We start from the raw sequence: 15,906 nt of genomic DNA, 5'->3' as shown, positions 1-15,906 counted from the left end.
TTTTACTGTGTGTGTGGGGGGAGGATAAGACATCCTAACCAGTATATGTTTATTCCAAGAATGCCAGGTTGGCTCAGCTCTGACGAGAGGTGCAGTTTAGAATGGTGGCATGATGTGCTCCATGGACCTGATTACCAGTGAAGCAATCACACTGGTGAAAATGATAATAAATAATCATTTAATACCATTTACACTAGTATCGAAAAACAATATTTAGGTATAAATCTAAAAAAATATACACAAGATCTACATGAGGAATACTGCAAAACTCTGATGAAAGTAGACTAAGAAGAACTAAACAAATGAAGAGATATTCCATATTCATGGGTAGTAAGTTTAATATTATTAAGATGTCAGTTCTTCCCATCTTGATCTATAGATTCAACACCATCCCAATAAAAATCCCAGCAAGATATTTTGTGAATACAGGCAAACTGATTTTAAAGTTTATATGAGAGGCAAAAGACCCAAAGTAGTCAATAGAATATTGAAGGAGAAGAACAAGGTTGGAGGGCTGATACTACCCAACTTCAAGATTTACTATCAAGATATAGTAATCGAGACAATGTGGTATTGACAAAATAATTTTAAAACATGGATCAATGGAACAGAATGGAGAGCCCACTAATTGACTTACACAAATAAAATCAACTGAATTTTGACAGAGGAGCCAAGGTAATTCAGTGGAGAAAAAAGAGTTTACAACAAATGGTACTGGAACAATTGGTCAAATACATACCTCCACCGCAACAAAACAATAATAATAATAATCTAGAAACAAACATTATATCCTTTGCTAAAATTAACTGAGAATGGATCATAGACCTAAATACAAAAAGCAAAACTACAAAACTCTTGAAAGATAATATAGAAGACCACCTAGATGACCTTGGAGTTATCAATGATGTTTTAGATACAAGAATATGTGACCCACAAACAAAACAAAACCAAGGAAGTAGAAATTGCCTTTGAGAGGACTCAGATGGTAGTTACACTTAGAAAATATTTCAAAAGAACTAAAATTATTGAACAAAAGTATTCAAAGAACTAAAGGAAACCTTAAAGAAGGAAAGGAAGTATGATGATATTGTCTTGTCAAATAAAGATTATCAATAGATGGGGTTTTTTTGGGGGGGTAGATACCCAGACAAAGGATTGCTGAGTTATATGGTAATTCTATTCTTAACTTTTTGAGAAATCTTTGTATTGTTTTCCATAGCTGTACCAATTTGCATTCCCATCAACAGTGAATGAGGGTTTCTTTTACTCCACAGCCTCTCCAACACTTGTTATTACTTGTCTTGTTGATTATAGCCATTCTAACAGGCGTGAGGTGGTATCTCATTGTGGTTATGATTTGCATTTCCCTAATAGCTGGTGAAGTTGAGCATTTTTTTTATATATCTGTTGGCCGTTTGTGTGCCTTCTTGAGAGAAGTGTCTGTTTAGGTCCTCTGTCCATTTTTTAAATTAGATTTTTGTTGTTGTTGAGTTATATGAATTCTTTAAATATTTTGGTCACCCCAATAAATTTAATTTAAAATAAAAATAAAAATCTGTGTTCTGTGTCTGTCAGCCTTTTTTTTTTTTTTTTTTTTTTTTTAGTGGTTACCAAAGGGAAAGGAAGGAGGGGAAAGGGGAAAGGTAGAAGAGGGGAAAGGGGTCAAATATGAGGTGATGGGAAGAGAACTGACTCTGGGTTGTGAGCACACAATACAACATATAGATGATGTATTATAGAATTGTACACTTGAACACTACATAATTTAATTAACCAATGTCACCCCAATAAATTTAATAATAAAAAAAGTAATCTAAGGAAGACAGATTTTTAAATGTGAGTCTATGAATGTTTGTTATAGGAAAGTACATTTGTTAAAATATTTGTGGTATAAAATTGTGCTTGTTCAACTAAAGTTATAAATTGCCTTTTTCATATGTGTTTTATGTTATTTCCTAACCTGATAAAGATTATTCCATCATCTGTGGCACCCTTCTACAGTTCCAATTAAATCCCACCATTATAAAAGATGTACAAATTTTTTAAGAATTAGGACTATATCTATACACATTCCTCCTTGTAAAAACTTAATATTGTGTAAGTAAAATAAATGAATGAATCAGTCGAGAAAGAGAGAGAGAGAGAGAGAGAGAGAGAGAGAGAGAGAATATCAATAGATAGAAGTAATTTAGAAGATCCAAATGGAAGTTCTGGAGTTAAAAAGTGCTTGAACAGTAAATGAAAATTTCACTAGGGGGGCTCAGCTGTAGATATGCAATGGCTCAAAATAAAGTAATGAACTTAAAGATAGAAATTGTGCCACCTGAAGAACAGAGAAACTAAAAGAATGAAAAGATGAACAGAGGTTACTAAAGTGTGGTGTACCAGAAAAAGAGGATAGAACAGAGAAGAAGAAAAAATGGCTGAAAACTTTCTAAATTTGATGAAAAGCATTCACCTATACTTCCAGGAATCTCAATAAATTCCAAGTAGAATAAATGGAATGAGATTAAAACCCAGACATATCAGAGTAAAAATGTTGAAATCCATTTATTATAATTCTAATACTTTTAGTAAGTTCCTTAGGCCTTTGTACCCTATATACAGATTATACAAGATTATAGGATACAAAATTTATATACATGATTAAACAAGATCGATTTACAATAATCAATTATATTTCTGTACACAACAAATGAACAATTCAAAAATGAAATTAAGAAAACAATTGCATTTATAATAACATCAAAACTAGTAAATTACTTAGGAATAAATTTAATGAATTACAAAACACACACTTTCAAAACTACAAAACATTGTTAAAATAAATTACAAAATTGATATGCAAATGCAAATATCTTCAGTTAAGTATACAGCTTTATAAAATAATAGCACATTGGGAAAACTCAAAGTACATGATTTCAAGACTTATTTTAAACAAATGAATATATTAAGTGTTGGTAACGGTGTGGAGAAATTGGAACTCTCGTGAACTGCTGGTGAGAATGAAAATGATATTACCACTTTAGAAAAACTTTGAACAGATCATTAAATATATTTCTACCATATAATCCAATCATTTTACTCCTGAATATTTAACCAAGAGAAATGAAAACATGCCCATACCAAGGCTTTTACATTAATATTCACAGCAACTTTAATGTAATAGCCAAAATCAGTAACAATTCAAGTGCCCAAGAACAGGGGAATGGACAAACCATAGTAAATTCATACATATTCAGGAATAAAAAGGAATAAACTATGAGTATATGCAACAGCATACATACGAGGTCAGACAATTAAGTTCACGAACTAGTTGCAAAGATGTTGCTAACCTTTTTTGATATCAGAGGGATTATTCATTATGAACTTGTACCAACCGGACAAACAGTTAACCAAGTTTACTATTTGGAAGTGCTGAATAGGCTGCTTGAAAAAGTTAGATGACCTCAACTTTTTGCCAACAATTCATGGCTCTTGTATCACGACAATGCATCAGCTCACACAGCGCTGTCTGTGAGGGAGTTTTTGGCCAGTAAACAAATAACTTTTGGAACACCCTCCCTACTTACCTGATCTCACCCCCAATGTCTTCTTTCTTTACCCAAAGATAAAGGAAATATTTAAAGGAAGACATTTTGATGACATTGAGGACATCAAGGATAATATGGCAACAGCTCTGATGGCCATTCCAAAAAAAGAGTTCCAAAATTGCTTTGAAGGGTGGACTAGAAGCTGGTGTCGGTGCATAGCTTCCCAAGGGGAGTACTTCACGGGTGACCATAGTGATATTCAGCAATGAGGTATGTTACACTTTTTCTAGGATGAGTTCACGAATTAATTGTCCAACTTCGTATTTCTCAAAGTATTTATTTTCTGTGAAATTAGCACAACCATTGGAGCACAAGTATATGTTTCCATTTATGCAAAATTTGAGAAAATTAAAAATAATTGAGAATGACATAAAGGAGATCAGTAGTTGCTGTGCTAAAGTGGGGGAGGGTGAGAGCATAAATGTACTGAAGGTTAGCATTACAAAATAGCATGAAGATTTTGAGGGTTGATGGATATGTTCAAATGTTTACCATTGAGAAGTTTTTACAGATGTATACATATGTTTAAAGAGCATTTGCACTTAAAACGATCTCAAAGGTAAAAACAATGGACTCATAAAATGACCACTGTCAAATTGACAGGTTCATATATCTGAGTAATTTCTGAAAGAAAAGAGTGCCATAATCAAAGTTACACTTTAGAAAGTTTTTATTTTTATTTTATTTTTAAGGCAAACTAGTTATAGAGATCACTTCAAAGGCTCTTGCACTAAAATTCAGGTAAGAAATGATGATGCATTGAGCTAGTGATGTTTTTACAGTTTATATGTGAATGGAATCCAGAGATATTTAGAAGGGAAAAATAGATGAGACTTAATTTGTGGGTAGTGGATATGAAGGAATCGAAGAACTCAGTTCTCATTTGGGAAACTGAGCAGGTGGTGCTATGCAGAAAGAATGTTGTTGCTTCCATGGAGCATTTATTTGTTTCATTTTAGTCAAGGAAATGGATAGAATTTATTGACATATTTGGAAAATCAGTGTGATGTGGTGTGAGAACATAGGACATATACATCAGTAGAAAGACTGAAACAGATGAGGATGGATAACCACAGATACTCATCTTCTGGATTGTGAACAAGGTAAGCGGGATATGAGGTGTGTAGGGATTTTTCCACTACAAGATTTCCCCAACAATCATCCCACAAACCTCCAGTAGTAATGGAGGAGGGATTCAGGGTGTAGTTTGCCTAAACTCAAGGTGCTTTTACATCATCTAATGCACATCTTGCAAAGTGTAGGCATCTACTCCATAATATTTTCAGTAAGTGATTATTATGCATCTGCTTAAAAATATACAGTGACAGGAAGAACTCTCTGGGAACAGCAGTTTATTTCAAACAGCTGCTAAAATTATTGAAAGATCCATTTTTTTATATTAAATTCTAAATATAACCCCTTATTAATTCAATCAGGATATTTTTGAAGATCTATTATATTGAGGTACTACATGAAACACTATGATTAGATAAAGTAAGGAATAAGGAAGAAATTGTATCTATCCTTGACTGACTCACAGCCTACTGAATCCTTACTGATTCTTCTTTGTCAATCAGAGCATAAAATTTAAAGTATATTTATACTACATATCAGCTCTTCAAGTATTTAAACATAATGTTCAAATTTATTCTAGTTCTACTTAGGTTAAACCTTTTCAGTTTTCTAACTTTTCTTGAAACACTGTGTCTTGAGTTCAACCTGATATTTATTATGTGGATATGCTTTAGTTTATAAATATGACTCCTCCTAAAGTGTGTCACAAAGATCTGATTACCAATTCAAATGGAACTTGCAAATATTAATGCAATCTAACATGGCTTCAGATCATTTGGTGAGAAACATCATTGTTGTGTCACAATCAGCCCTTAAATAAAAGAATATGGGGTGATAAAAAATCAGGGGCTGTATTATTTAGTGTTCTTACTTAAAGTCAACAGAATCCACTCAAATTTAAGCTGAAAGAACATTATTTAGGAATATATAGATAAGTCAGTTAATCATGGGAGGGCTGGGCTTGCTGGGTTGACTTTTAGTCACACTGCAGCACTATTCCTCCACAGAGGCTGCTGCCAATACCACAATCAGGAAGCTCTAGCGCAGGAGGCTAGCAGGGAACTGGCACAGCTACTAGTGACCGAAGTACCCCACTCCTGCCACAGTTCAGGCACTACTAAATTAGGAGCTGATACACCAGCTGCCAACTTGAAAATATGCTTTCGCTGACATAATCGGCATGAAAAAAACAACAACAGATGACCCTGGGTTGGGTGATGATTTTTAGATACAATATCAAAGGCACAATTAATTAAATAAAGAATTGATAAGCCAACGTCATTAAAATTAAGAATTTTTGCTACATGAAAGACACCATTAAGAGAGTGAAAAGACGAGTGACGGACTGGCAGAAAATATTTGCAGAAGACATGTGATAAAGGACTTTTATTAAAAATATACAAAGATCTCTTAAAATCCAACAATAAGAAAACAACCTAATAAATAAATGGACCGAAGACTTTGACAGACAGCTCACTAAAGAATATAAACAGTTGGCAAATAATCATATGAAAAGATCAAATGTCGTCAGAGAAATGCAAATTAAATCAACAATGAGATATCACTATACATCTATTACAATGGCCAAAATCTGGAACACTGACAAACCAAATGCTGATGAGGATGTGGAGCAAAAGGAACTCTTAATTCATAGCTGGTAGGAAGTCAAAATAGGACAGCTACTATGAAATGCACTTTGGCAGTTTTTACAAAACTAAACATTTTTACATGTGATCCAGCTAACACACTTTGTGGCATTTACCCAAAATAATTGAATACTTATTCCACACAAAAACTTGCACATGAATGTTTTTAGCAGCTTTATATATAATTGCCAAAACATGGAAGCAGCCAAGATGTCCATCAGAAAGTGAATGAATAACACTGTAGAACCTCCTGACATAGAATATTATTCAGTGCTGAAAAAAAATTATCTATAAAGCCATGGAAGGACATGGTGAAAATAAGTTCATATTACTAAGTGGAAGAGGCCAATCTGAAAAAGTACATACTGTATGATTCCAACTGTATGACATTCTGGAAATGCAAAACTATGGTGATAGTAAAAAGATCAAGGGTTGGAGTAGGGATGATGAATAGGTAGAGCACAGATGCTATTTAGAGCAGCAGTACTACCGTGTATGATACCATAATGATGTACATATGTCCTTAAACACTTGTCCATACCCACAGAATATACCATGCCAATCGTAAACCCTAATGTAAACTATAGACTTTGGGTGATAATGATGTGTCAAGGTAGGTTCATCAATTCTAAGAAATGAACCACTCAGGTAGGGGATAATGATAATGTGGGAGGCAATGCATATATATGGGCTGGACGCCACTGTACCTTCTGCTTTATTTTTCTGTGAACCTAAAACTGTTCTAACAATTGTCTATTTAAAAAAAATAGATGGCTCATTGTGTGCCCCTTTCCCCATAAAACTCAGCTCTAAATCAAAGTCATGAATATTGGCATGTGATTGCCCAAACCAAAGCCACTCAAATGCATCCCAGCTGCTAGGGAGCCAGACAATGTAGTTTGATAGATTTCACTTTGGAATGATAAGATGTACTACTTATAAAACTATCAGTATGGGAAGGGTGATTAAAAATATTTGAGGTAAATTGATAGTGCATTAGAATCCTCATAGCTGTTCAACCTAAGATACATACACCTTTACATATAAAATTCAATTACAACAGAACACATTCCCACCTAACTTGGCCACAAATAAATCCTGTGAATCTTCTCTCTGGCCTTTCCCAGAGGGACCTGTGGTCATTTACTAGTATGACTTTACACTGGGCAAAGGATAATACTCATAATTTCCAGATACAAAATATATTGACTATAAATTGATGCTAATTTCTAGAAAACTGAAAAACCACTGTGTTCCACTGGTCAGGTTGAGGATTTATAGAGTCAGGAGATCAATGAAATTGTGATTCAAGTCAGTCTTACAATGGACCCAGTGGGACCACAGACTAATTTTATGGCTATGTTTCCAGTCCCAGCATGCTGTTCAGTAACAACTGGCAGAAAAGCACATGAGAACTCCAGCTAGTACGATGATTTTTAGGGTAGAAAGAGCCTAGTATAAGTCTCTGAAATAAACCTGTTACTTGTACCCCCTCAAAAAATTAAAACCAGAGCTAACATATGACCCAGCAATTCCACTTCTGGGTATTTATCTGAAGAAAACAAATATGTACACTAACTGGGAACTTCATATGCACCCCTCTATTCACTGCAGCATTATTTACAATAGCCAAGATATGGAACCAACCTAGGTGTCCATAGATAGATGAATAGATAAAATGTGATACATATATATAAATATATATAGTGTAATATCACTTAGCAATAAAAAAAATAATTAAATTTTGCCATTTGTGACAACATGGATGAACCTAGAAGGTATTATGCTAAGCAAAATAAGTCAGACAGAGAAAGACAAATACTGTATGATTGGTTTCACTTATATGAGTGGAATCTAAAAAAATACAAATAAGTAAACAAAACAAACAGAAAAAGACCCACAGCTACAGAGAATAAGCTGATGGTTGCCAAAGGTGGGGTGGGGAGATAAGTGAAAAGGGAAAATAAAATAAAAATGCAAATGTGGTGATTCCTATCTCATTTCTATATTCTCTCCATATTTGACCCATGAATAAGTAAAGCATGTCATGGAATATCACTGTAGATGATCTCAAATGAAATCAGATGGTGATGCCAATCACAGCGCCAGTTCCAGATACGGGATCTTTATAGGAGCAAATAAACATGGCCTGTAGTGTCCATTATCCAGTTTCTGATCCAGCAACAATGCGTTTTCTTTTTTTCCTTAGGAAAACTGAAAACCACAAGTAATGGTAGGGACAACAGCCTTGCCTTATGTTATGTCAAAGACCCTACTCTCTGTCATTTTTGTAGTCTGTAGAGATGTTGAGCTCCATGATATTTCACAGAACATCATTACACTGATAACATTATGCTAATAGGATCTAATGAACAGGAAGCAGCAAGTACTCTAGGTGCCTTAGAAACTAACCCTGTGGTTTCTAGTCTAGTGATCTTGTCTAGTTATTTGGGGTTAAGTAAGACAATCTACTATAAAGTGTAAAATTGCTGCACCTTGCACTCCTAACACAAACAATGAGGCACAAGCGTGGTGTGCCTGATATTTTGAAGATATATACCACATTTAGGCATGCCGCTTTGATTCATTTACTTATTTGCCTACAAGGCTCAGCACTGAATTGATCTCTAAGCAAGAAAAGACTCTGCTTTAGTTCTAGGCTATGGTTCAAATTGCCCAGCCACTTGGATTTATGACCTAACAGACCCAGTGGTATATGGAAGTATTGTGGTACATGGAACAGTTGTATGGAACTTCTGGAAAGCTGTCATAAAGGAATAACAACATAGACCTGTTAAGTCATGCATTTATCTACCCATAACTATTTTCCATTTGAAATGTAGCTCAGACTTGTTACTGGGAGTGTGTAGAGTGAACACCTGTTCATAGGATGCCACAACTATGCAATTTGTATTGCACATCATGAATTGTGTGATCTGATCCACCGAACCATAAAATTGGATGTGCACAGTACATTCTATTGTAAAATGAAAATGAGATTTGGCCACTTAGGTCTTGGGAAGGCACAAATAAACTGGATGAACAGATGGCTTAGACTCCCGTGGTACCTGCTCCTACTGCTTCACTGACTCTCCCTCAACTATAGATATGACCTCATGGGGGGTTTCCCATGACCAGTTAATGAAGTAAGAAAAGGTTTGAGTCTGGTTTTCTGTTAGATCTTCAAGATATACTGGTATTGGCTGGAAGTAGACTGCCACTGCTTACAGCTGCACTGTGACAGCCCTTGAAAACAGTAGTGAAGGGAAATCTTTATGATGTTTCACTTTCTATAGAAGGAGAGATGGCCTGAAATATGCATCTACAATGATTTATGAATGGTGGCTAATGAATTGGCTGGGAATAAAACACAAGAAGGAATATTCTCCAAGGAGATCTGGAAAAGAGGAATATACTTGGACTTTTTAGAATGGACATAGTATGGAGATATGCATGTCCTATCTAAATTCCCACTAGGAAAAGGTCTACTTTGGTGTAAAGTATCAACACTCTGCTAGATAAGATGATCCATCCTGTGGATAATAGTGTGTTTTCCCCCAAGTCATATCTCTTGCCTAATGAGTCCATGAACATAATGGCTATAATGGAGACTGTATGCTCTTGACAATATTGACTTTCCCTCAACAAAGCTGATCTGAGTGCCTAATCTGCTCAAAGCAGATACCCCAATACCGAATTATATTCTAGGAGTCCAGGCGTCCCTCTGGAAAAGGTTGATTATGTTCAATGCCTTCATCATGGTTGAGTGGTTCTTTGTACTTAATAATAGGCTGAAGCACTGGTATTAACAACCTTCATAGATTTAGATAATCCCTAATGTGTTACTATTTTATCTGTCAGATACATCATATCTGATTAGATGACAAACTTGACAGGAAAGGAAGTAGGTAAAGATACTCATGCCAAGAGTATTCACTGGTCTTACCACATGCCCAATGACCCAAAAGCAGAATTAACCTGCTGAAGGCTCAGGTATGATAGCTGATTAGAAATAACTTTTGGGGCCAGCCAAGTGGCTCAGTTGGTTAAGAGCTCACTCAAGAGTGTGAGCTCTGAGCAACAGGGTTGCCGGTTCAATTCCCAACTCAAACTGAGCTGCCACTGAGCTGCCAACTGGTGGCAGGATGGTTCAGCTAAAAAAAGAAAAAGAAAAAGAAAGAAAGAACTTCTGGAAATATATATCCTAAATAGATGGCCAAATATGTTATTCTCTTCCTCACTTTAATGGAGAAAAGTAAGGCTAATGGAGGTGAAGTTATACTGATTATGTGCATTAAGTGGCATAACTGGAATATTAATCAGGATCTACACTTCTAAATTTACTATCTTTTATGTATCATTTAAAAATTTCTTCAAGGGCCGGCTGAGTGGCTCAGTTGGTTAAGAGCTCGCTGAAGAGTGCAAGCTCTGAGCAACAGCGGTTCGATGCCTGGCCAAAGCTGAGCTGCCTCTGAGCTGCCAACAGGTGGCAGTATGACTCAGCTAAAACAATAAATAAATAAAATAAAAATAAAAACTTCTTCAAATCTTATCCAATCTACCTATTGAACTTTAACTTTCATGAATATTTTCAAAAGACTATGTGTTTTATTCCCTTCAAATTAATCATTTACTCTGAAACACACACACACACACACACACACACACACACACACAAGAGGTCTGTCGATTAAGTTCAGGAACTCATCCTAGAAAAAGTGCTACACACCTCATTGCTGAATATCACTATGGTCACCTTGGAAGTACTCCCCTTGGGAAGATATGCACCAGTACCAGCACCTAGTCCACCCTTCAAAGAAATTTTGGAACTCTTTTCTGGAATGGTCATCAGAGCTGTCCTTGTATTACCCTTGATGTGCTGAATGTCATAAAAATGTCTTCCTTTCAATATTTCCTTTATCTTCGGGTAGAGACAGAAGTCGTTGGGGGCCAGATCAGGTCAGTAGAGGGGTTGTTCCAATACAGTTATTTGTTTTCTGGCTAAAAACTCCCTCACAGACAGTGCCGTATGAGCAGGTGCATTGTTGTGAATCAAGATCCATGAATTGTTGGTGAAAAGCTCAGGTCACCCAACTTTTCACACAGCCTTTTCAGCACTTCCAAATAATAAACTTTTTGTTGCAGTCTCTAAGATTCCAGGACTACAGAAATAAAATCTGTAATCCCTGCCTTCAAGAAACACACAGTTTATAAACTGTCGACCTGCATGAGTATGAACATACTATATCCTGCTTCATTCAACAAATATTTACCAAATATTGACTATGTGAAGATATTGTGGTAGGTTGCAGATATAAACACAGATGAAATAATTAAACCTATTTAAGTATTTAATATCAAGAGATAGACAAACAGGAAAATTATAATACAAAGTAGACTATGGCAAATGACCAAGAGGAACGTGATGTGAAAATATGGAGTTTTTATCAAACTGTGTCACAAATTCCAATTTCTGATTATTCTGGGTGAAGTTTGTCCTTTGTATTAAGAAAGGACATATCATGTAATATGTCATCTTTATCAGTTATAAATGGCAAAACACAGAAGTGAAGAAGTCTGACATACCATCCTTAAATTTTAACCTGCTGGCATATGTCAAATAACTTATAATTTAAACTTGCTTAAATATAGGGTGATAGTTTCTTTCTCCTTTTTAAATGGGAATGATTGATGTGTACTTTTATCAAGTGATAAGAAATGGAGAAGCTTCAGTACAACTCTCAAACTTTAATACAACATAACAGTTTAAGTCATTAATTTAGCTCAGTTGGGTTTCCTTTTAAGTATTTTGAAAATAAATTTTGATAGAGAAGATATGGGGGAGAATACAGAATTTCCGTAATTAGAGAGAATTATGTTCTAATGGTGGGAGAAACAACGAGCATATTAGGCTATTGAGTCACTGTGGGTGGAATTGTGGGGGAGGAATTGCAAACTATTTTTTGTTTTTAGAAGCTCTGAATTGGAAGGAATATGTGTGAACATTTATTACTCATAGTTTGACCATTAATACCCTTAATCAGAAGGGGAAACCCAAAGTATCAAAGCCAGATAGTTTGGCTACAGAGCTAAGATATTAATACTAACAGTATTCTACAGAGATATTTCAAGATGAAGTTTTGATTTGATTTTGAGTTTGTTTCTCCAAAATTTTTTATTATTACTGTGATGGTAAAACCATACCAGCTATCTGGTTTAATATTATGTGTCACTAATTGTTTAATTCTGTAAAATATACCAATCTATTCTATTCTACGTATTAAACCAGTCTTATGACACTATCAAAGACTTTTAAGCCTGTACAGGTATCATAATGATATATAGGTGATGTATTACAGAATTGTAAACCTGAATCCTATGTAGCTTTAGTATCAATTCTCACCCCAATAAACTTTACTTAAAAAACAAAAAACAAAACTGTATTCAAACCTCTTCCCCTTCACAAACCCCAAGAGACTACTGATCTCTTAAAAAAAAAAAAAGAAGGAAAGAAAGACATTTAAAATAATCTAATAGATGGTGAAATCTGACTGGACTTCCTCCTAGAGGCTTTCCTGAAATTAACCTCTGTAAAAATAACCTAATAATTGTTGAGAGTTGGTTCCCTGGACACCATGCTTAACACTTTAGTTGATTATGTAGTTTGAATTTCAAAACAATTTTTTATTATCCTTATTTTATTTATTTATTTAGGCTCAGAGTGGTTACACTATTGTTATGCTGTGGAGCCCCTACTTTGCCAAAAGCAATGGTCTTTATTTCTATTCTTACTCTTTGTCTTCTGCATTTCAATATTTTATCAACACTTTCATCTTTGTTTATCACTTGACTAGTCTAGCTTTCTCTCTATTTTCACATTCCCCATGTTCAAATGTATACTTCTAGAACCATTGTCTAATCTGCTAGAAATTTTACCTGGGCGTATTATTAATTTGAATTTCTAGCATTTAGTATGTAAACATCTGTGAATTAAAATCATAAATGTTACACCATTCAAAACGTAAAAAGTTTAATACATAGAGAATTGAAGTAATCCTTTCCCTAAGTAAAACTACATCCAACTTCTCTAGTTTTACAACTTGCAACACCCAATTAACCTAATTTTACCAAATATATTCACTTGAATTTACTTATATCTTTAGTTATCAATGTTTATACATGTTATCTATTATATATAATTTATATACACAATATAAATTTTGCTAGCTAGATTCTAGTTTGTAGCTCCTTATTATTCCCAACACTAATTGTATCATAAATATTCTTATTCAACTTTATGATTCCAGATTCTCTTCCATTCACCTTATTTTGTATATTTATTTGTCAACTAAATCTTCACCTGGTATTAAATGCTGAACTCACCTACTCAAATTATTTAAATAATTCTAATCCTTTTTCTGGGCTAGGCTAGGGAAAACAAAACAAAATGAACAAAAAACTGGCAAGACATTTATAATGAAAAAAACAATTTTTCATATTTGAATTCAATAACAAATTTCTGAATCTTTGAGAAAATGATCTCTTGAGAATTTCTAACTAATGACATTTGCAGACATTTTTAGTTATTTTCATTACATCATCTGTTAAAACCAATATTTTCTTCAAAGGTTATTAGATATATGCTATTTATATTAAAGCCAAGATTTTAAAACTGAATACTCTTGTTAAAAACTTGGTAACATAGTTTTATAGGCTAGTTTCATTATTATTGGTGTGAATGTTATTTTTGTTTAATTATAGATGGTAAATTTAACTAATAACTCATTAATTCACCAGGCAAGTCTCACTATTTGTTTAACTTATAAAGCGTATATTTGACAATAAAAGATACAGATTGAAATAGACACTCTTAACTATTTTAGTTTACCAATGAAATTAACAAAGGAGGGACAGAAGGAAAAAAATTGATTGTCATGCATGATAAAGCTTAATTTTAATATTTGATTGAATATGATACTACTCTTAACAGAATATGGGGAATATAAATATTTTTAAAAATATTTTATTTTAACCAAAGTAGCGTACATGTTGACTTATAGTATAATTTCATTAATAATTGATTGGATACATTGTATTTATGTTCTTAAAACAGATATAAGATATTTTACAAAACAAGATTATCCTGTTTATACTTTTTGTAAGCCTATAAATACACAAAATAACTTTTCATACTTATCTAAGGATTATATTATACAAGTTTATTTGTATACTGGTTTTTGGAGCTAGTTATGCTTTGTGTAAATAAAAGCTATTATATTACCCCAACTATCTTACAAAAACCAGAGATTTATATTTACATGTAATGAGAGTCCCAACAGTGGCCTGGGCAAATGGAGTGAAATCTAGTCTAGAAAATGGGACTGGCAAGATTATCTCACTTAAATAATCTAATTCCCAGGTTTAATCTCTGGATTTAGAGTAGTGATTTGTGTTTGTTTGTTTTTGTGTTTTGACATTTGCTTAGTTATCCCCTAAAAGAATTTTGAAAAACTATGGACCTCCTCATATATTTTAAAACTGACATATAAAAAATTGAATTAAGTATTTAAGATTTAAATGTTTGACTGAAAATGCTTTTAATGTCACAGGGGACAACACTGTCTGGAAGTTGCCGATTCAAAACTGTGAGCTGAAATGAGACTCAGAAGAGTTGGACTGTAAATGTGAAGCTGATTTAGGAATTCCACAGCAAATTGTTTTTGCATATATTTTCATGCACAGAGTGAAGTATGATAAAAATATACATCTAAGTTTAAAATAATTCAATAAGTGTAAAAAACATTCTTGGAGATTAGAATATATTTTATTTTTTAAGTGGCAGCATTGTTTTACTATCTTGGTTCTTAAGAATAACACTGTTATTTATAATCTATGGCATTTTAGATGTTATGAAATATGCAGTCCCTCTAGTATCTGAACAAGATGGATTTGAGGGGTTGCCTGAAACTGGGGACAAAAGAAAAGCAGATAAGGAACTCTTACAATGCTCTTAGTGAGAGTTGATAAGTGAACCTGACTGAGGAACAATGAAGGTTGTGAAGAACAGAACAAGGCAAATCTGAGAGAGCTATGTAGGAAGGAAAATACAAAAACTTAAGTGATAGATTTATGTGTCATGGCAAGAGAAAAAAAAATTAAGAATAACTTCCTGGGCTGTTATTAGCTATTGGTATATTTTTGGAATAGTATATTACTTTTAGAATGGTAAATATGTATAAGGACATAGTACAAGAAGAAGCCTATAATTGGGGAATGAAAAAAAGTAGAATACAAAGTAGTACATACGACTGACTATAGTAATGCTTGTGCAAGGGTAAGGATCGAAGGGGTCATAGAGATTAATAAATCAATGTGTTTTCACAAGGGATTTCTTTGTATTTTTCTTCATCTTTTACTTTGAAGGCTGTTAATTATGTGCAAAAAAAACCCCCAAACAAACCATGTTCACCAAGGGCAGGCAGTACTGGAGTGAAGCTTTGGGATATGTCAAAAATTATCTAAAAATTAATCTAACTTTATTCATGTGTAAAGTATTAATCTACTCTTTTTTGTATTTGGAAATAAATAGTGAA

The 15,906-nt window shown here is 33.9% G+C and overlaps 1 long non-coding RNA gene across 1 annotated transcript; it reads left to right on the top strand.

Moving 5' to 3' along the window:
* The first annotated feature begins 3,763 nt into the window (after positions 1-3,763).
* LOC109388501 (uncharacterized) lies at positions 3,764-15,807 on the top strand. The gene is made up of 3 exons (XR_002125224.1): positions 3,764-3,803; positions 4,553-4,696; positions 14,923-15,807. It is a non-coding gene; the product is annotated as an uncharacterized LOC109388501 (long non-coding RNA).
* Positions 15,808-15,906: the final 99 nt, after the last annotated feature.

Source organism: Hipposideros armiger, unplaced genomic scaffold (genome assembly GCF_001890085.2).
Source record: "Hipposideros armiger isolate ML-2016 unplaced genomic scaffold, ASM189008v1 scaffold_200, whole genome shotgun sequence".
In the NCBI taxonomy this organism is placed as follows: Eukaryota; Metazoa; Chordata; class Mammalia; order Chiroptera; family Hipposideridae; genus Hipposideros; species Hipposideros armiger.
This window is presented reverse-complemented; position numbering and strand designations above follow the sequence as displayed.